A 22,576-nucleotide genomic window follows, 5' to 3' on the forward strand; every position below is an offset into this window, starting at 1 on the left:
ATAACGAATTGTGAGCTGAAGCTGTCACATCATATGAAACAGATCCAGGGGACACATGAAGACACAGTCTCAGATATTTCAAAACTTCTCTTCAGTGTTTTGCTCACATTTGGTAGCATTTAAATCTGATATCCTTTATGTTTTTTTCTTCCTGAAACCAACTTTACCCTTTTGAAGCAATGTTTGATGAAAATGCAAAAATTCTTGGCTTCCAAAAGAGGTTTTTTTTAATCTCCCAGAGTCATATCATGCAGATTCATGCAGTGAAAAAAACCCGCTGATGTTCTTATGAATAAAAGAAGGATTAGGAAGATTAAAACGCACACCACCAGATTCGTTGAAAAAAGGCTCAAGTATATGATATAGCCTTCTGCACATCTTTGCCTTGAGGATCACAGCTGAAACTGTTCTTGTCTTTGCTTTTGGGGACTTCAGAGAGATGCCGGGTCTGGATCCCCCATATTGAGCTTTTCATAAAAGTTGCTGTAAAAAGGACATTGCAAAGAGAATGCTGCTGAGTGAATGATCAAATTTTATTTTATTTATTTATTTTTGTTATTACAGCCAGATGTTGCCTCAGGAAGTCGAAACAAGGAGTCAGGAACTGACAGTTTAATAATTAAATTGGGAAAGTTGGCAGGTCTCCTGCTACTTCCTCTAATACATAGCATCTTTGAATGAAAGTGTGCAGTATCCCAGTGGCACTCCTTCCGAACTGGCTCATCCATTACTGGGTAATGATTTTCCGTCGAGGCAACAGCAGTGCACTGGGCCTATTACACCAGCTACATAAAGTTAAAAAGACATTATGACTAAAGCTTTCACTGTGGCTTTTACCAACATTTCTACACAAGAGTGCCTAACACTGACATGTGTTTATTAACACTTAATAATGTTTACATAATTCTTCCTTGTGCTCATTACAGCTGTCAAAAAACTGAATTCAGGGTGTTTTTGTCTGTTTTAACTCCTGAAGATTTTGTAGTCTTTAAGCTGAGACAATCAGCGGCTGAGAGGATGCTGGAGGCCCAGTCAGTTCCAGTACTGTTGGGACGGAAGGCTTGGAGCCCGTTGCTCATCTGAGCATCATCACACCTTTTCTCCCTCTTTCGGGATTTCTTCCGTAGCAGGAATTCTTAACGTCTCTCACTGCATGCTCTGCTCCCCGTCGGACACACACACCTGCAGAAGGCACGGAGAGTCACTGCAGCCGTCAAGGCCAGAGGAGGCACATCGGTAGCGAAGGTGTTACCAACGGGGGCCGCGCCGGGAGTCTGATGGAAGAACAACTATATCCAGAGACTGCGGGCAGAGCAGTCCATACGCAGAGCACTCGAGAGGTGAGCGGTCGGCGGGAAGGGGTAAGCCCATCCCGCGCCCCGGTGCCTTGCGCTGGGCAGAAAGAGGGACGGGCGTACTGCTGCTCCCACCGGGGGTGCCCGCGCTCGATCTGGGAAGCGCCTGGCAGCGTCCGGAGAGCAGCGGGCGAGCCCGGGGCGCCGTGTCCCGTCCCACCCGCACCTGCCCCCGGCCGCGGAGCTCCGGGCGGGAAGCTGGCAGGAGGGATCCCGCTATCCCCGGTATCCCCGCAGTCTCGCTGTCCTCGCTGCCCCCGCTATCCCCGCTGTCCCCGCTATCCCTTCAGTCCCGCTGTCCCCGCTATCCCGCTGCCCCCGCTATCCCCTCTATCCCCTCAGTCCCGCTGTCCCCTCAGTGCCGCTCCCGCCTCACGGCCCGCGCGGGCGGGAATCGCCCCGCGCCCCCCAGGCCCCGCGCGCGGCAAGGGGGCGCGCGAGCCCCCGCGGCCCCGCCAGGGGGCGGGGCGGGGCGGGGCGGGGGGTCCGGGGCTGCCGCCGCCGCTCTCGGCGGCACTGGCGGGGCGGCGGCGGGAGCGGGAGGCTGCCGAGGTAACGCGGGGCTGCCGGGGGTCGGGGATGGTTCCTTGCCTGCTGCGTCCGGCGCGGGGAGAGGCGGGAGGGGAGCGGGGCGCGCTGCCGGCTGCGCCCGGGCGGTCCCGGCTGGCGCGGCGCTCCCCCCGCGCCGCCTTCCGCGCCCGTCCGCGCTGCCCCCGCAGCAACTCGGAGCGGGTCAGCGCGGGGCACCGGGCGCCTCCTGCCGCTGCCCGGCGGGACGCGCGGCGGCGCGGGCGCTGTTTCGGGCTGCAGCCCGTGAGCGCGGTGATGTGGCGGCAGCGCCCGGGCGCTCCGTGCCTTCTCCTCCGCAGACAAAAGCGCGCCCGAGGCGCGTCGGGGCCGGTTTGGGAGCATGGAGCGCCGGGCTGTGCTCGGGACCCTGTCAGCCCGGCACCCTCTCCGCCGCTGCGGCTGCTCTCCTGCTGGGCGGCGTTGGCCTGAATGAACGGCTGTTTTGGAGGAATATTAAAAAAAAACCCAGGCCAACCCAAACCCCACTAAACTTGATGTTTACTGGTGTGGTTAAACAAGGCAGTGAGTGTCGGCAGCGCTGGCTGTGCGGAGCGGCTCGGCGTGCGGGAGCAGAGCCCGGCGATGTGCGCGCTGTGAGCGGGATTGCTGCGCAGCAGAGCCGCGGTGCCCGCGCTCCCGCCAGCTGCGCGCCTCGCCTCCCGCTGCTCCTGTGCCCCGGTAACTCGGGCAGCGGCCGGGCAGGCTCTCCTGCGCCCTTGGGGAGCGAAAGTTCAGTTTTGCGGCTGCCCTCCTCGCCGGAGGATGTTGTTGGGACGCGGTGGCTGTGCGACTGGAGCAGGGATTACTTCTGGGTGAGTGAGGCTGGCGGTGTGGGGCTCTGCTGGATCCCTTCTGCTGCCTGCCAGGGAGCGATCCATGGTTAGCAAACCCAATGTGTGCGTGTCACAGGCGTTGATGCAAGAAGGTAATAGGGATGCTCTTCGTGCATTTCTGGTGTTTTCTAGTGGCACGTTGTTCTTTGTATGTAGAGTGACAATGTGGTCGTTTGAATCTGTGGCAGAATTTTGCTGGTTTGGATAGTGTTGATATTTTGCCTTTGGCTGAGACATGCTTTTAATAGCATTTAAGCAAGCTGCGTGTAACAAAATATGAAGGGCTAAACTACTGGCAATAAATGCTGTCTAACTTTATGCTTTAAAGAGAAAGGGGGACAATAGCATGGATTCTGAAAACAAAGTAGTTAATGGAGCAACACAAAATATTATTGTCCAAGGACTGTGCTAGATCCAAAAGATGCCCACCAGGACAGTAAAGCAAGAGTCCAAGGAAAGGAAATTCACTGAGTCTGCTCTTCGTCTCTTTCTCTTGGAAGAGTTCTCATGAGGAAGTTCAGCAAGCATAGGTTAATTATATATGATGCTAAGGCTGACTCAAGGAATTGGATACCTAGTGCAAAGGCCTGTGCATGTGGGAGAAGCTGATTTAAGGTAAAGTGGTGTCAGTGTAAATTTAGATCAGTTGTGTCATTGTGGTAGAAGTTGCTATGTGGACATCACTTGTTTGTAGTTCTGGTTATGTCATTTGGGAAGAGTTGGAGGCAAAACTTAGTAAAAAAACATTGTTCTTAAAATAAGAGCATCAGGAGTTAGTGTGTGCTTTGTTTTTTAACCAAGAAGGCTGGTTTTCATTTGCAATATTAATTAAATCATTCCTTTATGAATAAAGCTCTGGATAGGAGCTTGTTGTGTCAGCATCTGTCTGTGTCTGTTTTAATGATCAGAGAAGGTTTATCCTCAGCTTTTTATGTGGGTCAGCTTCCAGCAAAATATACTTTGCTAGATGAAGGGGTGCAGGATTTGTCCTCCTATAGTAGTCTCATGGTGTTAGTAAATTGGAGTGCTTCAACCTGGGTTGTCATTATGTTGTGACTAAGTGTGGTTGTGAAAAATCCAAAGTGGCTCCACCGCAGATGGTTGCACTTTGGGTACTTTGCATCTCTTTTGCACCTTCTTGCAGAAGTCTCAGTCCTCTTGCATTTTCAGGCTAATTCACCCTAATAGCATTATGTTACACATGAAAATTGGGTTCTCTCTACGTAGAAAGAGTGACACCACCAAGGATTGCTTTTTCATTTTCTGCTGAGGTAATTTTGTCTATGTCAGTAGTAAAAGGGATTTATTGATAGAGTTTGTTTTGGGGGTAGTGGGTCTCTAGTGTGGGCGAGGTGTAGAAGGCTCAGTGTTCTCACTTATCCCCGTTTCTGTAGAAAGAAATGAATTATTGCAGCAAATTCCTAACTATGAGTGTCTGTAGGTGTGTACAGTAGGAGTTTGAGCCAGGTGTGCCTGGAAGGGATCATCCATTTTCACACTTCTGTCGATAAGGATATGGTGGGTAGGTAGCATAAACTGAGTTCCTGTTGACTTCTGTGCGTTTCCACATGGAAAATCAGAGTTGCAAGCAGGTTCAACCAGATCTGTGCTAATACTGGTGTTTCACACAAGAAGTACAGATATTTTCAAGACCAAGATTAGTTTTCCATTACTTTTCGCCCCACGGTGGGATTCTCCTAGTAGGTGATACAAGCAGTGATTAAAAAATCTGCCACTCCTCAGTGGGATGCAATACAAAGTCCAGCCATTGTCATCCAGCTGTTATTAGCAGTTAGAGTGGATTTTGTTTTGGTGGAAGTTTTTCTAGCCCTTCTCAGCTAGCGGTTATCTTATGCACAAGGCTTTAATATCTTGCCTGGTTTAATAACCTGTTGTTTCAGTAATATTTTGTGGTATTGAACTCTGTAAGTTATCTGCATTAAATCTGTTGTCTTTCAATATCATTGACTCTCTCTTGTTCATCTGTTAGGAGGAGACAGTAGCTATTGAAATTCCCTAAAACAGCTTAGCTGATCTTAATTATAATAATGGAGTCTACTGTGGTGAATATTGCAAGTGCAAACTATTGTTACAGCTTAGGCAAGATGCTGGGGAAATTATGGCAAATATTTTCTTATTTGTAGGTTGTGTTGTAATTAAATATTCAATATTATAGGAGATGGTCTTTGACTCCCAAGACACTGATGAAATGTCTGTTAAATCATATTTCGCCTTCCACAAAGCAATGTGCAGTATTCTGTTTGCTACAGTACTGGGAAATCTATCAGACTGGAAGAGTCACTGAACTTCTCATTTTCTGTAATCTATAGTTTAGCTTGTATTCAAGGTAGATTGGTGAATGCTGAACATATAGGAAGTACAGACATAAGGCAACAGAATAAGGCCCATTGTGAAAAAGCCAATGAAGTACTGGAAATACAGAAAATTTGTAGAACTATAAAGAATGTGTTTTTTCCTCTTTTTAGGACCTACTCATGTAAGTGAAAGTAAAAAGAACTTAATTTTATTAAATATTTATTTAGTTTGTTGAAGTTATACTTTGTAGATTTTGGATTTATTTATTTGTTACACCAGCTGAACATTCCTCTACTGTTCACCTCTTTGTTTTGTCCTTACACAGTGAGCTTATTATTGTTAGTTTTGGTCACAGACATATATATTTTTGTAGCACTTTATAACAAGTCTGTAAGGCAATAGACCTTATGTTTCATTTATAACTCTATTTTTCAGCAATTATAGCTAGTCTGCTGCTCAGATCACAATTAAAATTATTTAAGTATAATTAAAATAACACCAATATTACTGAAATGATGAAATGCATATGTGCTCATTCAGTTTTTCTTTTCACTAGGTTTTTTGAGGTTATTTTTAGTTTTAATAAAGAGTGCAAGCTGTTGCTAATTAGCATGGCACTCTGGAGGTGGTCTCTACATAACCTGAATGGAGAGGATAGGATGAAAGGAGGGGAGAAAACCCCAACCTGGAGATGTATAAGTGCCAGTTGTGGAGGCATTAAAAAGCTTTGCACATAGAGTGGGTTTTGTTCTTTTTCTTACATAGATGATGGCAAAACCTTTCCAGGTCATGTGGAAACTTCAGAACTGAGTTCTGTGCCAGTTCTCTTTTACCTCTCATGCAGTGCTGCTACAACTTGTCCCCTGTGTCTGCCTGGAGGAGGGCACCTGGGGCTTGGTGCTCCTGCTGTTCCAGAGCTGCAGCAGGCTCACTGCTGAGGTGCCATCACCATGTGACAGCTCTGGCGTGTTTGCCGTGGCTTTTCCATCATGAATGCAGAGTATTGCAGACACTGCTGTTTGCTACTGTTCTTAAATTGCTGAAGGTCATGTGTGCAGTATGGGGCACGTGTGTAATATACACAATTCTGCCAACAGTACGCACAAATGAGTATACAGGTGTGTTTGTCTGTATAAATAGTTTCACAGCTATTTTTCAGTGTTAATACATGTTATGTTCTTGGGTGGAACTGCTGCATCTGCTAAGGGTACAGGTTTTGAACTTGCACAGCTTAATCTTAAGATCTAGGATTGCTGATTGTTGGAGTGTTTGGCAGTCATGATTTCAGAGGTTTTAGGTCTTATCTAGGCAGATATGAAAAGCTTCTCCCTGTGGCAGCAATATGTAGCCAAGTAATAGATGACAAGCTCTAAATAAATAATAAATAAAATCTTTATTAAACCCATTCTTGCATATGGGGAACATCCTATGAAGTTGTATGGAAAACTGACTTCCTTGGGTCTCTGGATGAAACCTGATTCATGCCCTGTGAGGGCAGGCTTTGTGCTGCCATGCATGGAATTGTGCTCTCAGTAACTCAGGGTAACAGATCTTTTTCTTATGTATCCTTTTTCTTGTATCTGTTTTGACCTATGTCTAGATTCTCTGCAAATGCTTTGGAATTAACAGGGTCAAGTGAGGGGTGGGTATTGCTCATTTCATCCAAGTAATGCAGTGCACCCTATCTCAAAATAAAGATTAGAAACTGTTTTTCTTTGAGAGGGTATTCTAACCCATGAAATTGGTGCATGCAGATATTTTAGCATTAGGTACTATTGGAAATATTAATGAAAATTGTAAAAGCAATTAATAAAAAAATCCTGCTCTTTAAAGCAGGAACTTCTATTAAGGGTTCAAAGAAAAGTCAAAGGAAGTTACACATCACATGTCTTTTATTTTTCTGGGGTCAACTGCAGGAAGCTGTATAGCTACATTCTAAACCACATTAAACTTCTTTTAAATGTTGATTTTTTTTTCTTTGTACTCTTAAAAAAGTGCTGTTCCAGAGTGTGTTTAGGTGATCTGAGATGCCACTCTGTGCATCATCTTATCAAATCCTTTATGCTTGCTGTTCCTCTGAGGTTGTCCTCAGAACTTTCTTTGGGATCAGAAAGTAAGGTACCAATTGTCCTGTCTGTGTTAGGAGACCTGTAAAGTAATGTTGCATGATGCAGGTGAGATATGTGAAAGGCTTTGTTACATTTTCATAAATAATTTAAAGAGTTTTAATCTGGAGCAGCCACCTTGTTTCCGTTGGTGTCTGGAGTACACATCATACAGGGAGATGCTGAGGGATCTGGGTTTTTCCAGCCTGGAGCTTAGAAGATGAAGGTGAATTTTTGCCTTCCATTTCCTAATAGTCTGTTTTGGAACAGAGAACAGTGCTCTTCTCTGAGGTGTGCAGAGCAAGGGTGAGGTGCAGTTGTCACATATAGAAACAGAGCAATTCTGACTGGGCATAAGGAAAAAGAATTAACAATCAGAATAGTTAAACTCTGACCAGAGGTCTGTGAAGGTAGTGAGATTTGACCTTGGAGATTTAGAAACATGACTGGACAAGACTCTGATCAACTTGTTCTAACTTTGAGATCAGCACTGCTTTGACTGGGAATTGGAGGACATGGCCTCTAGAGGTCCTTTTCAGCCTAAATTATTCTGATTCTGTGAGAAGATTTCCTGCAGAGAAAATAAGTATTGTAAAAGTTATTCTAAATAGTCTTTTAAATTATATTCCTAGGACAAAAGAGCTGTTTGTGGGATCAGAGGAGCCCTTTGTGTAGTGCTCATGGCCAAGCTAATTTTGAATAAAAATGGATAAAGAACACCTGCAAAGGAGCAAGTTTAAACTGTGGGGCAAAGTGCTGCTGCTGCCCTGACTAGTCACAGTCTTGCTGCTGTGTGTTGAGAATAACTCTGAAAAATAAATGTGACACAGGTCAAGTGGTAGTCTTTGCTGGACTTGGCTGTGGGTACTGTTGGTGAGTTCTTCACAAGTCTGGGAAGGTATATAACATACTAAATTTGATAACTCTTATACTTTGATAAAGAAATATTGGGTTGTTGTTTTTTTTTTTTCCTGGCAGAATGGCTACTGAAACTCTCTAAGATTGATTGTTCACATGTCCTTTGTTCCTGATGTGATGAGAGTACTCTCTATTGATGGGTTGCTCACTCTTGTTAGTTGTGGCATCATGTTTGACTGTTTGTTTTTTGAGTCATTTCTCAGAGCTAACTTGGTGCAAAGGTGGGCAAAATACCAGCACTACTTGTCTCAGGCATCTGTGTGAGGTCTTAGTGATGTCACCAGAAATCCCCATAGATTTGGCCTTCAGACTTCAATTTGTCCTTGAGTTAGAGATGACCAAAGAATGTGTGATACGTGAATTATCATCCTGCCAGTGTTATTCATTCAAAAGGTATCTCACTGAAATAACATGAACTTTGTATATTGATGTCTATATGTTCAAAGTGGAAAATTCTGTAGTGGAGAACAAGCTGTGTTTGTTATCCCATACCCATGTGTGAGACATAAGTCTGTGTATGTTGCAGACATGATACATTCCTCCCTTCTCTCCACAAATAAGCAACAGTAACTCCCCTGCTCTTCCCCCAAACAGATATGTTTGGGGTTTTTTTTTTTTGCAATTGACATTAAATGTGTTTTCCCAGTGGTTGAGCTAGATGTGTTAGCTGTGGCTCAGGCTAAAGACTCCTGTTCAGCTGTTGAGAAAGTCTGTCAGAGACAGTCTCTGTCTAATCAGCAGCAGGGTGAGTAGATGTTATCAATCTAGGCTGCTGCATTTTCTCTGGAGGCCAGATTGAGAGCAGCCTTTCTGCAGAGGTACAGGGGCTTGTAAAAAAGCTTGAATGATTGCTGTCAGTGTTCTGTAGGATGCACAGACTTCAGTGGCTTTTCTCTCCAGGGGCTGCCTACCTGTGCAGGCCATGGGATGGCACTTGAGGAGGCACATTAAGGAAAGCAAGCTGTTGCTCAGAAGGAGATGTGTTATCTTGTGCTATCTTGTACTGCCTGCAGGAAAGGGAAACTGCAGCTCTTTGCTCTGTCCCTTACCTTTCTTTTGCTTTTGTCTTTAATATTCTTAACTCTATATATTTTATTATTTTTTTTAGCATTGAGTTTCAAACTTTTTGTCTCTAAGTCAGACTTCCAAAAGGACCTGAGAAGGACTTAATCAAGAAATATTAGCATTGAATCCCTTTTACCTGCTCTGTGTATTTAAATCATACTCAGAATGTGTTTTCCTCTATTGTACAAAGATTAAAGGAAAAGATGATTCCTTTAATTTTCAAATGAAAGGTGGAATGCATGCCTTCTTAAGGAAGCATAAGAAAAAGGTTAAATATCACTAGATTCAGATGAGAAATCTGGGAGCAACTCTGTTGATTCTAACAATATTGCGTTACAGAAACACAATATATACAAATCAGGCTGGATGTTTTGGTCATGTTGTACAATGAATTTTAACAACATTAAGTGTGTATCTTAGATTTGGAGTATTTTCTTATTTGGGAAGCCAGTAGAGAAATGTTTTCAGAGTAATACTATGAGTACTAAGGCCTAGACAGGCAGAGCACTTTGTTAGTTCAACACTCATTGTTTTGTACTGCTGCTGATATAGAGGGAAAAATTTGTCTTTTGTGGCTGCAGGTTCTTCACTCTGGTAGCATTTGAGACCAGGAAATTCTCTGCTGAAGATGATGGAGAGTACAGAGCAATTTCTTCTCCATTTTTCTTTCTTATCCCCTTTTGACTATGGTCTTGTCCTGCTTTTCTTGTTGGGCAGGGATGGTTTGTGAGAAACAGTGCCCAGTTGGATCAAAAGGATTGGTAGGGGTCATGTGTTGAAATTGCATCTCCCTTTTTCAAAAAGAGGGTAGAATATTCTTGTGTGGATGGTTCAGCTGCAAAGGTGTTCCAGCTTTTTCCAAAGTTGAGCTGAGTAAACAGGGAGAAGTTGATTAAATATGCTTGGTGTTAATGTAAACATGGTTGGCTGCCCCTGGAATTCCCTTTGGTGCTCGCAGGGAATTTTGGCAGGGGCAACTATTTCTTCCTTGAGATGGAATTGAGGTCAGTGTTGCAATTGATAGGGGTGGGAAAAGGAAGAAAGGAAGCATGAAACAAACCTGAGACACCACATTTGGAGATTTCAGTGAAGCAACGCTCTGGTTTTGATTTCTCATTTATGGTTATTGGAGATACTGTTAAGATTTTCTCTGATTTTGCTCTGAGTATCATGGTTCTAGTGGTGACTATGTTTGCCTCATTCCTTCAGAACATCATTTTTGTAACAGTTCTTTCCCTGTATTCTTCCAGGATATCAAAATTGCTTAGGTCCACGAAGACTGTGCTGGTGTCAAGCTGCTTCTGACTTGCCTCCAGGTCTCAGGAGGAAAGGTACAGTTAACAGGGGTAAGTTAAAATCCACTCTCAGAACCCCCTGAAGGAAAAGAAGACTTTAATTAGTGCCCTCTCCTTTGCATGGCAGTCTGGTACATTTCTTCCTTGTGAGTTGCTTGGTCCATGACAGCAGGATATCAGTGACAGAGAAAGGGAAATCCAAAAAGTGGAGTCACTTTGAAATTCTAGTGCAAAGTTAAATGAATAGAGCACTTACAGGGCAAATACTGATGCAGGCTCTATGTGTCAGGAAAGCACTTTGAAAGTGAAAAGTGCCCCCCCCGTTGGTTTGTTCTCCTTTTAACTGATCTCTTTGAAAATCTACTTGGAACCACAGTTGAGCTACCATGATAAAATATGATTTTGGTAGATAAAGTTGAAATAATATACACATCTAGCAATTGCTAGTGTTGCTGGAAATAATAAGTGCATGTTGTAACAAACACAGATTCCCATTTCTTGTTCCATCCTAAGGGCAAAGTACCCTTGGTGCAAAGCCCAGGGGACCTATATAGTCATTAACAGATGGAGGGGGACATTAATCTTCTACCCACAAATCTGCCCCAGCACATAAAGCAGGGAGCGTCTGTTGTGAGGAGTGCTGGAGGTTGTATTAAACACGATAGTGCAGTTTATAATCACAGTGCCAGCCACTCTTTCTATACATTGCTATGTTTTCTTGTTACTCTGTGCCTCTGGATTTCACTTTTTCTATCTATGTACAATAGAGCGTGGCAGTGTTTCTGCTTTTTGAGATTCTGGCAGAATTTTCTTCCAACACTCTTAAAAATCTTTCTTCTACTGTAAGTACTTGAGTATGTTAGGATATACTTTAAGTGCTTTTTTGTGCACTGGGAGAAATGTATCCTTTTTGTTTGTCATTCAGTCTCTCTCATTTGGCAGTCAGCTAAGAGAGAGGCATGGTTAATGAGGTATCTCAGCATCACATTTTTATGGGAGCATAGTTAAGGTTAGGAGTATGTCCAGTCTCCAAACTGCCTAGTGAGCATTCTGTATTTGGAAACAAATGCCAGCTGGCAGTGGTTAAGGAGTGCATGCTTATTCTGCTCATGGATAGCCAAAACATGCTCCCTGCTGTGTGCTTTTGGCAGCTTTGCACTGGCAATATGTCTCAAATGCCAGTTGTATGTCCTCTTTTCCTCCTCCTAAGTGTATCCCATAAGGCATGATTTATCCTAAATAAAAATGTGCCTCTGTTAGACTTGGTAATGTATGGAAAGAAACAGACCACTTATTTTTGAAAATCAAAGTCTTTCTGAAACACCTGTAGTACATTTCTACAGGGGAAATAAAAATATGATTGATGTGTTTTCCTTGGTGGCAAATTTGCCTTAAATTTCTGAAGGTCTGATTTTTGTGACATCAATTCTTAGGCACACTATGCTGAAAATTTTGTGTAATTTGTTCTCAGTGAGACTACTGGTTGGAATTCCAGACCTCAAGTTTAGTTCATGTTCTATTTAGTTTTTATTTACATATAAAGCATATTAAGTTTATTTGGAGTTATAACTGTGCTTATCTGGTCATTGTATTAATTATATTGGTGGTCAAATTAACTGCATTATTTTGTGGTCTGAGCGTAAGTATCACCTCTTAACCTTTCTTTTTATTTGTTGAATAGTTTCAAGTCAATGGACATCTAAAGTGGTATATTTTATTGAAAAGATACCTTACATGTTGGCAGACTGACTCGTACAATCAAGTGTTTCAAATCAGAGGATAGTTTGGGTTGGAAGGGACCTTTAAAGGTGTGTTAGTTGTGCTTAGTTGAATTATGTGAAGCAGTTCATGAATTGTGGTGCATTGGATACAAATGCTTAAGAATCTGAAGGTAAATAAATTCAGTCTACATTTCTTTATATTTTTTTTTTCAGTGACAGTATAACAAAATGTAAAAAAAAGCATGGTTTAACAAAAAGGCAAAACACCGAAGATGTTCAATGCAATACTCACACAACTGTATTTAGAGTTAAGTCAACTGTATTTAGGGTACAGTGAGCAAGCTGTGCTTAGAACTTGGCTTTAGAAATATCTACATGTTTAAGCTTTGTATTGCTTTTTCTTCAAGAGAATTGAAGCAGCCTGATACCGCTGTCATGTAGCTTTCTCCCTCTCTCTGGCAAGAAGAACTCAATTCACTTTTTCTCAACAGTTAATCTAAAATAGTACAGGTTTCCTTGTAAGTACTTTGTCCCATCCATCAACCAGCCAAATCCTGAATATCCAAGGAGCATGGGCATCTTTATCTTGCTACTTGAATGGTTTCATTGTTGTCTGTGCTACAGTGGAGTTGGGAGTCAAATCTTGCTGTGATCTGTGTTGATGAAGCACCACTGCACATTGGTTAACTGTATTCATGTTCTAAAAAAATCCTTGGGTATGACGTGCAAAAAAGGTATTTTAGAAAGTAGGTTGCAAAATCAAACCCTCAGAAGTTGTGAAATGTCAGATTTATGTTATTTTCTTCTGTGCCTGTAATTGATGCAGGAATATAGATCTTGCAGCTTTAATTTCACCACATCCTAATTGGATAACTCTTATGTTAAAAAAATGTGTGGCATGGTTGTGGTACTTTGTAAATAGCACAGTACCATTTATGTAGGAGAGAAAAGAGTATTCACAGAAGAATGATTATAGAATTTGGTGCTAAGTTATTATGTATGTGTAGAAGATAAACAGAATTGGTTCAAAAGACTTTAAATTCCATGTCAGCTAAATATATTTGCATTATATAAACTTAATGTGTAACATAACTGTTTTCACTGAAGTTTCTCCATTTATGCTGGTGTTGAATTCTGCCTCTAGTCAAAAAGAACTTTTAGAAAAAGTTCTGCCAACACAGTTTTTTGTCTTGGAACAGATTTGAGGCTTGCCAGCAGTGTTATTTCTTCTGAATTGCAGGAGCAGCTCTAGTTACATGCCAAAATATGGTGTTATTTTTAAACTGAAAAATAAATGAAACTTTTGTAGAAATGGAAACTTTGTTGAATGCCAAATTCTGGCCACGTCACTCCCATTGGAACCACTAGGACCAGTTTTTGCAGTCTGCACTGTCTTTATAGCATTAAGGGTTATTTCACAATGTGGGAAGTACTGGAAGAAATGAGTGTAAGAAAAGCCGGAAATCTGCCAAGGTCCATGTCTTTTTTAAAAAAAGACAACCTACTTGCTGAGATATGTTTTATGCAGATCTCAAATTTAAGCAGGTTTCAGTTATGGCCAGTCACCTTCCATTTCAAAAGTGTCATTCTATAGAGAAGAGGCAGACTGAAAATTTTTAATACTTAAAATATTTCAAAAATAATAATACTTTATGATTTTGGTCTGTTTTCCTAATGTAGGAAATGATGTCCTATGATCTTGGAGACTCTGTCTATGAAGCTTCTTTCCTTCCCTTTTTTCTTAATTTTTAAAGTGTTTGTCCGATGTCCGAAGCAGAATTTTCAGGTTAGTTTCAGTAAGATAGGGGTTAAAACAGGGGTTGGGAGGGAGATACAGTATTCAAAAAGTGATTGGTTTGCTCCCAGACTGTCTTCCTCACACAGTAACCCTGGTAAAAGAGGCCCAGGTGTTTTGCCTCTAGCAGTGTGAAAGCACTCAAATCCGTTGAGAGGTTTGAGAAGAGGCTCTAGTGATTTTGGACAGTTGTTGACTTTCAGCTTGTGTGAAAAGAATAAGCAGGTCTGTTATCTCACCATTCTGTGGAATAAAAAGGAGGCAAAAATTTGTGTTATTAATCCAGAAGACTTCCCGAATATGTTGCATCTGGAGTCTGAACTTGGTCTTGTGCTGAAGTCTTCAGAGCAGTTGTAGAGGTAAGTATAACCATAAGCTGACCTCTGTAAGTGTGATGAATGCTAAAGGGGAAAGCAGGTGCCATTCTAGCATTTTGATGGCATATTCAGCCAGGTAGTACAGATTAGCCAAAAGTGTACCAAGACCTGAAATGTTCACTCGTTCTGGCAGCTGAGCAGTTGTTGTGGCTGCGTCACCAGGCAGCTGTGGTTCTTCTGTCAGTGGCTGAAGGATATCATGTTGCCTAGCACAGCTCTGTGCTCTTGACACTAATGTGTTTGTAGGTCAGTGCAGCTGGGCAGTGTGCTGGCACTCAGGGTTTTATTGCCACTTCTCAAGGATGACTTGTGAAGAGCATTATTAGCGGTGTACCTGCTTGAGAATTGCATAGGATTACATATTCATGCGTAGGATCACAACAGAGGCTGCTGTGATCATCTGCCCTTCCAAACCTTCCAGCTCTTTTTTTGGTATTGAACTTTTCATTCAGCAGAGCCAAAGCTCTTACTTGAGGAATTGAATTCACCTTGGGTGGTGCATAGTCCTCCTTAGACTGGAAAATGGGCATGATGAATTTATGTTCTGAGCAGAGACAGCCCTGTGGCTGAGATGGCAGGTTTTAAACTCTTGCTTTGTACATTTATACTGCTTTTGCCATGGACTGGTAGTACTGCTTGTACTTGCAGTAGTGTAATATTTTTTACTTTTATCTCAATTCATAAGGTGGTTCTTCATTTTGTACCTAAAGGGAATTAATAATAGTCTTCTGTAGGCTTTCTGGCAGGGCATGAGCAGCCCTAGGGAGCTTTGACTGTAGTAATCTCATTGACAGAAGATGTAACTTGCCATAAATTGGATTTCTTCTTTCTGAACCTTGAAATGACCTATGAGTTTTAGAAATAAATGAAGATTCAGGGTGTCGAAAGGCAGTTAGAGACTAAGCTCCAACTGACTGAATTTGGTGCAAAACTCATATTTTTATCTTTACAAAGCCAAATTTTTCCTTGGGGTGTATGGTGTTGGAGGAGGCAGCAAAGGAGTTACTTTCTACCACTTGGTTCTGTAATTATAAATACACTGACTTTGGTATGAGAAACATCAGACAATAAGTCTTGGTGATGGTTAAGTTAATTCACTCTTAGAAGTTCAATAATTCATCTAAGAAGTGTCAGCAGCTGGGTCTTGTTAATGGTAAGCCTTTCATTTCTGTTAAATCAATTGTGAATAATAGGATCCTTCAGAGAAAAATGATGAAGTAAGCATTGATTTCCAAATTGGGTGTCTGATATTGAAGCATTAATAAAATCTAGAGCAAGCAGGCAACTAGGACCTCATACACTCTGATCACCTAAGTAGTAATCAGAGAAAATCAATATTTTTTTTGTATGGTGCTAGATCTGTTAACGTTTCGTTTGTTGTCATTCATCATTGTGTCTATAATTTCATTTTTATAATTGCTTGAATTTTGGGGGGCTTAATAGTATGCTTTGAATCAAGCATTTACTGTCAGGCTTTTGTGAAACAGATGTGGCATTGCCATATTGTCTATTCTTTGCTAGCTGTCTTACTATTTTTGGACTTTTAACAACAGTGGGCAAAGTAAACTCTTAAGTCATTTCAAATGTGGTTAAATTTTCGTAGAGGAGTTCCATGTGGATTTCCTGGAGTCCTCTGTTATTATTTTTCTCTAAGCTATGAAGATCTATGTTGCTTCTGTATAGTCACGTTCAGTCTCACAGGGGTGTTAGGAACATCTCCAGTAAGATGGTAAAGAAGGAGATCAGTTGTAGAGAACATCTTTGGAACAGCCAGACTTCTGGCATGGTATCCTCTGGAACATCTTCCCTGGGCTCTTGTTCATCAGCTGCAACTTCTGCCTCTGCATGGTTGGTTCCAACTGATCTGGTGTTGTTGAAGAGGGCTGTGCCTAGATGTGTCAGAGGAGGTGACCAACATGACATGGCTGCATTCTGGCCTTTGATGGCTTTTATACAGACAACCAAATTTTGGTGGCAGGAGCATCAGTGAGTGACCCGAGAGGGAGTAGTTGGTGGTAGTACATCCCACCAAACCATTTGTGGATGGGATACCTGACCTGTATACCTTGTATTTCTAGCCTCAGTGTGGGTTGGGTTTTGTTATGCAGCGTGGAGATTACAGACTTGGGAGTGTGGAGTTTATTTGTTTATTTAGTTGCATTTGAAGGCTGTGTTCAGTGGATATTTAGAGTTGCTAAGTGCTGGCTTTTTCTATCCAGTATTGTGCTTACCAGTGATCCCATTTTCTTTAAAGCTGTATTGAATTGGTATGGAAACCCACATACAATCAAATCTGCGTGCTGTTGAAGTCAATGGGAGTTGAGGCTAAAACTGGACCAGGATTTGGCCCATAAAGCATAGCAAGAAAATTTAACAGTTATAATAAAACTCTTAAGGCAAATAAAATGTTCTAGCAGGTGTTCATAAATGTGCTTTATGCTCATAGACTCTGTTAAATGTTAATACTAAGGTCCTGCAGAAGCTGTGCATAAGGACTGAGTGAAGGAAGCAAATGTCTGTTAAATGTGCTGTGCAATATTGTAGCAAAGGTGGGTGGCAGTGCAATGCCATGCTACCTATTAGACTGAAATATGAAAGCTATTAGAGTTTCTGCTGAATTTTCATTTTGTGAGGGAGTAGTTTTCAAGAGAGAACATGCCATATAAAAAAAGCCATGTGTTGTGCAAAACTAGAATCATCTTTGTCAGTGTGTGCACTTTTCTTGGATGTATGCAGAGCTTATTAAGGACAACTGCTAACATACTGTATTAGCAGTAAATTTAAAGTAAGACAATACTTGTGAGGAAAATAATGGCTGAGAAGCAGTTTTATTTTTTTGAATATTTCATTTTCATTGAATTGTTTTGGGGTTTTTTTTGTGCCTTAGATGAACCCACGGGCAGAAGTCCTAACGTGACTTAAAATACATTTTGAGAATAATGGGTCTTGGCAGGATTTTATATTTAGATCTCTGTTGTAAGTTAGCTCTTAATATTTTTTATTTATTTATTCTGTCACTTCACCATCAAATCACAACGAGGTCCATTTTAGATTTCCAGGAGCTTTCTAGCCTTCCTCCTTTTTGGCTTCTAGTAGAAGAATCTGTTGCCTTTTTCAGCAGATTTTGCATCATGCCTTGAAATCTGGTAGCTTTTACTGGCTTGGTTTCTTCTAGCAGTTAATTTCATTAGGATTCAGGTCAAACCCACAGGACACAAAAAAAAAATCTGAATGTACTGGAGTCAGTTTCTAAAATGACACCATGAATGTGGCAGTCATTGTTAGAATGTGTTTTGTTGGTGTTCGAGTAATTGACTTGGTTGTCTTCTCATCAAGGCTCAGTCATTGTGTTTCAGGATAAAAGCAACCACATACTACAAAGATACTCTCTTTCACCATTAGCAGCAAGAAGGCTGAGTGAAGGGAGGTCTTTGACACTTAGATATACCAAGTAGCAAGTATCCAGGCATCTCTGCAGTTCTTGTAGTGCTTATCACTGTCTCAGTGTCCAAATAATGCCAGGCTCTTCCATTGTTGCTTTGGTCATGTTTGTTCCTGGGGGTGGCAGTGCTAACTTTTTAAATTTTTTTTTTATTTTGACCTGATCTCTTCTCTGTGGTGACCGGTGACCAGGCCTGTGGGAATGTCCTGAAGTTGTATCGGGGGAGGTTTAGGTTGGATATTAGAAAAAGGTTTTTCACCAAGTGGGTGGTTGGGCACTGGAACAGGCTCCCCAGGTCACAGCACCAGCCTGACAGAGTTCCAGAAGTGTTTGCACAGTGCTCTTGGCCCAGGGTGTGACACTTGGGGTGTCCTGTGCAGAGTCAGGAGTTGGTCTCAGTGATCCTTGTGGGTCCCTTCCAACTGAGACTATTCTGTGAAAAGCTCGCTTTGTTCCACCTTGTTGTAAAAAGGATTGAAGCATGCACTTACATGAGGGAATTTTCATCACTTGCTTTCTTAACAAAATCAAAGGGCCTGCTTGGTTTTCTCCTCTCTAGTAACGCTGCATTAGTGTGCTTATGGATTTTAAAAGCAAGGCTGATTGTCTTCATCAGGACTGGGAGCTCCTATGTAGAGAATATATTTTCTTTTAGTCCTTCTAAGACCAGGAAGTCTAGTAGAGAAGCAGGGTGAGGAAAGACTAGAAACTGTTTTTAATCAAGTGGAAAATATGTCAGTACTCCTCTTGTGAGTAGTGGCACTTCCAGGATAGTGATATTCATGCAGAACTTTTAATCCCTGCAGTACATTACAAATGCATTGTCTGAGAATTAAATGTTAATTGAGGCCATTATTTGATGAGTGGACTATTTATATAGTAAAGTTATTTGAAGTAATGGGCCATGAATGCATTCTGTTTATTAACTTTCCCAGTGCTCATTATTCAATATCTTTTCTTATCACAGAGCAGGCATTTTAAAATGGAAGACTCTCCAGTGACAAAGATCTGCAACATACAAAGTGTCTTACTTATAAATAGTGTGTTTTGTTGATTTTGAGAACAAAATAGCATACAATTGGAGCCTTTGAAAGATTGAGCTTTCAGGTAAATTTCTAACCATGGAAAAATAAAAATGGAAAACAAAACGATATTTTTTTTTCTTTCAAAACTTGCACGATTCAAGTACTTTAATGGTCTGCTCTATTTTGAAGATGAGAAACTAGGGAAAGGAAAATGATTTACTTTGTCTGGGATTATGAAGGAAGTCTTGCAGACAAGGAAATTAAATTGAGATCCCCTAAATGTCAGGCCAGCTCCATAAATGCTAAAATATCCTTCCTTTCTTGTCTAAAATGTCTATCAGAAATGTACAGTAAAGTTTAGATTTTGTGTGATTTCCATAGGACAACTGCTTTGTGGCCTCCAGGGTGTGAATACACACACAAAAAATCACTCTTTAAAGTTGAGAGCATTTTATCTCTTATTAAATCTGAAAAAAAGCACAAAGCCAACATACTTTTAATAATATTTTGTATTTCCTTCTGTAATTGTTTAATGGAGTTAATATGAATATTTTAGCTACAAAGTTGGACAGCTGCAGCAGGATGTGATTTAACCAGGATACTGACTCTTCTTTCAATACACTCTGGCAAACTTTACAATACGCAATGTTACGAAAGTCCACTTATCTGTCATGTAGCTCTCTCATACACTTCTTTCATTTACAGTTATTTATCCTTTTTTTTCTTCTTTAAAGGCCAAATTGAAATTGCTCCTCAGTTCTTGGCTATGATAAAATTCTGTGCAAGGCAAAAACCTTCAAGAAGTTTTCCTTTTGTGAAAGATGCTGGGACTTGTGCATGACAAAGACAGCAGTGTGTAGCTGTACTACACTTGCTCACCACTTCTTCAATACTGCTAAACCACTGCTTTTGCAATTCAGTCTTTTGCTTGTTGGATATCTGGTTTAGATACTTTTTGTGCCAGTAAGGAAAACGTGGAATCACAGAATGGTTTGGATTAGAAAGGACCTGGAGGATCATTTTGTCCCACCTCCCCTGCCATGGGCAGAGATGCCTTCCACTAGATCATGCTGCTCAAAGCCCTGTCCAACCTGGCCTTGAACACTGCCAGGGATGGGGCATCCACAGCCTCTCTGGGCACATGTTCCAGTGCCTCACCACCCTCACAGTAAATAATTTCTTCCTCTGGTTTAAATCTGCCTTCTTTCAGTTTAAAGTCATCACCCTTTGTCCTGTCACCACATGCCCCTGTAAAAAGTTCCTCTCCATCCATCTTGTCGGCCACCTTTATGTACTGGAAGATGCTATAAGATCTCTGTGGAGCCTCATCTTCTCCAGGTTGAACAACCTCAGCTGTCTCAGCCTGTCATTTCAGGACAGGTGCTTCAGCCCTCTTATCCTCCTCCTTCTACTGGGGGCCATGGAGCTGCCCACAGTACTCCAGGTGGGCTCAGAGTGGAAGGGGAGAATCAGTTGCCTGACAGTCTGCCAACTCTCATTTTCTGGTAGAAACTGTTTGGATTTACTTTCTGGTCTTCAACGTGCTTGTGAACTTCTGTAACAGTTTATCATTCTTTGATGCATTGCATTTAGGCTCTGGACTTTAGAGTATTGTCAAATAAATGCAGCAGAAGAAGCTGGCTGTTCAAGAATGGGGGAGTACTGTATTTGTATAATAACAGTATGCTGACGATAGAGAGAGAATATGAGAGTTTAATGCATTTTCACTGCCATTGGGTTGACCTGATGATCTGCAGTGCTCTCTGCAGCAGGGACATGGTGTTGGGTGTGTTGCTTTGTGCCATGCTGGAGGCAGCAGCTGGGAGAGCCAGCATCCCAGCCAGCTCCTGGGGACATCCCATGTGGTGTTTACCAGTGGGACTCTGCCGAGCCCTAAATTCTGTCTCAGTAGCTGGGACATGTTTGTGAATTCCAGTCAATTACAGAATTGAGTACAGTCTCTCTTCTTATAAGGTGCTGTTTTCTGCCCCTTGGTAATTGTGTGGTGCCTGGAGCTGCATATCTGGAAGGCTTGCAGGGCTTTTGCAGGCCACCAGGTTCAGTCTGGAGACAGCTGGCTATAGCAAGCAAACTGTGATAAATGATAACTTGAAAAAAACCACACATGTGAGGTCTTGAACGAAGTCAAGATTGAAGTAATTTATTCTCAATGATTTGAAGAAAAAGGCAGCTCTGACTATTTTAAAAGAATACCTTATAAACTCATCTTCTAAAGATAAAAGCTATCAAGCATAAAACCATGATGTTACACCAGGTACCAATTACTGTGGCTTCTTAATGCACTTGTGTTTTTTTTGTTCCACATTTATTAAATATTTAGATGTTCAACTGTAGATATTTTTAATCAAAATCAGAATTTTCTCACAAAATGGGTGATTACATCATTTGCACATTTATATTGTAAGACATTTTAACGATATAAGCATTTTTTCATTTAGACAGCAACCATAATAAATTGAAATAAAATTCAGACTTGATTGATGTTCTATGTGTCATGTACAGGGCAAGTCCCATCTATAAAATGTGGTTTGCCAAGGCAGCAATATTAGTAGCATTTGAATGTTTTTCTTATTAAGGAGAAAAATGGTCAGCAACATCAATACCGTCTGCTCCAAAGACCATGGTAAATGGAAACTGCCTGCAGCACATTTGAATTCCTCACTGTATTTGGGATGAAGGTATGATGCAGGCAGTGAGAATTTTTTTTTTCCTTGAAAATTAGGATAGACTATTACAGTTCTTAGGATGAAAGAGAGAGGCTGATTACAACATAATGGAGTGTACCATATTCATCTCTTTGAAATATGCCCTCACTCGGCCTTTTCCATTTTACAATCGATTCTCTCATTCCCTTAATGAACCTGTGCGTTCATGAGTCTTCCTTGGAAGTATGCACATGAAGTATTACAGTAGCAGAGAGTAATTGTCTGACAAGCAACTGCAAGTAAAGTGTCCCTCTTGTAGTCTTGTTCAATAGCATTATGGACCATTAATGCATTGGATCAGGTTCCATATTGTTTTGTTAAAAATTATGCAGCCATATTTTTCTTAGCTGTTTGTAGTGTTTCTGGAATGGTAGTTTCAGAAAACTGGTTCAGCATCCTCTGGCTGTATTTGTTTGCAAAGCAGTACATATGTGTAAGAGATGAGCTGTCAGTAAGGTACTCCTGCAAAGTCAGCTCACTGGTACCAGGTACTGAAATTGGATAAATTTTAACATTGTGTTAAAGGAAAAGGGGAAGGGCTTTTTGAAAAGAACAAAAATGGGTAAAGTTATGTAGAGAATTACTGGAGGCACCATCAAAATGTGATTTTTTAAAAGATCAAATACCCAGTATGTGACTTTTCAATTTTTGACTTCTTTTGACTATTAATATGATTACATGTAGTAAGAAAATACTGTGAATTGTATTATGTGGGTTTTTTGTGTGTCTTCACATGTATTTTTGGATGTATTTTTAGTATAAACATAGATTGTTTATATAACTAACTTATAAATAATTTGTATTGTTCATAACCATGACTAACATGGAAATACTTCATAGGTGGTTGAACCACATATGTGTGTATGTATAGTTCTATTATCAACTCAATGCTGCTAACTGGCTGCTGACCTTCCCAAGTTGCTACAAAATATGAAGCCACCCAGTGGATGACACTCAAAAACACCAAATACCAGGATGAGATGGTGAGCATAGAGCCTGCTCTGATCATCACTGGGAAATCAGGAGAGCAGGG

General features: G+C 41.3%; 1 protein-coding gene across 1 annotated transcript in view; it reads left to right on the top strand.

Annotated features, from left to right (window-relative positions):
- The first annotated feature begins 1,868 nt into the window (after positions 1-1,868).
- RARB (retinoic acid receptor beta) overlaps positions 1,869-22,576 on the top strand; it is a 320,129-nt gene continuing 299,421 nt past the window's right edge. The window contains exons 1-2 of the mRNA XM_064704651.1: positions 1,869-1,907; positions 10,413-10,508. The gene's annotated coding sequence lies outside the window, so the exon portion shown is untranslated. The remainder of the gene's footprint in view (positions 1,908-10,412; positions 10,509-22,576) is intronic.

The sequence above is a fragment of the Zonotrichia leucophrys genome, chromosome 2 (genome assembly GCF_028769735.1).
Source record: "Zonotrichia leucophrys gambelii isolate GWCS_2022_RI chromosome 2, RI_Zleu_2.0, whole genome shotgun sequence".
NCBI lineage: Eukaryota > Metazoa > Chordata > Aves > Passeriformes > Passerellidae > Zonotrichia > Zonotrichia leucophrys.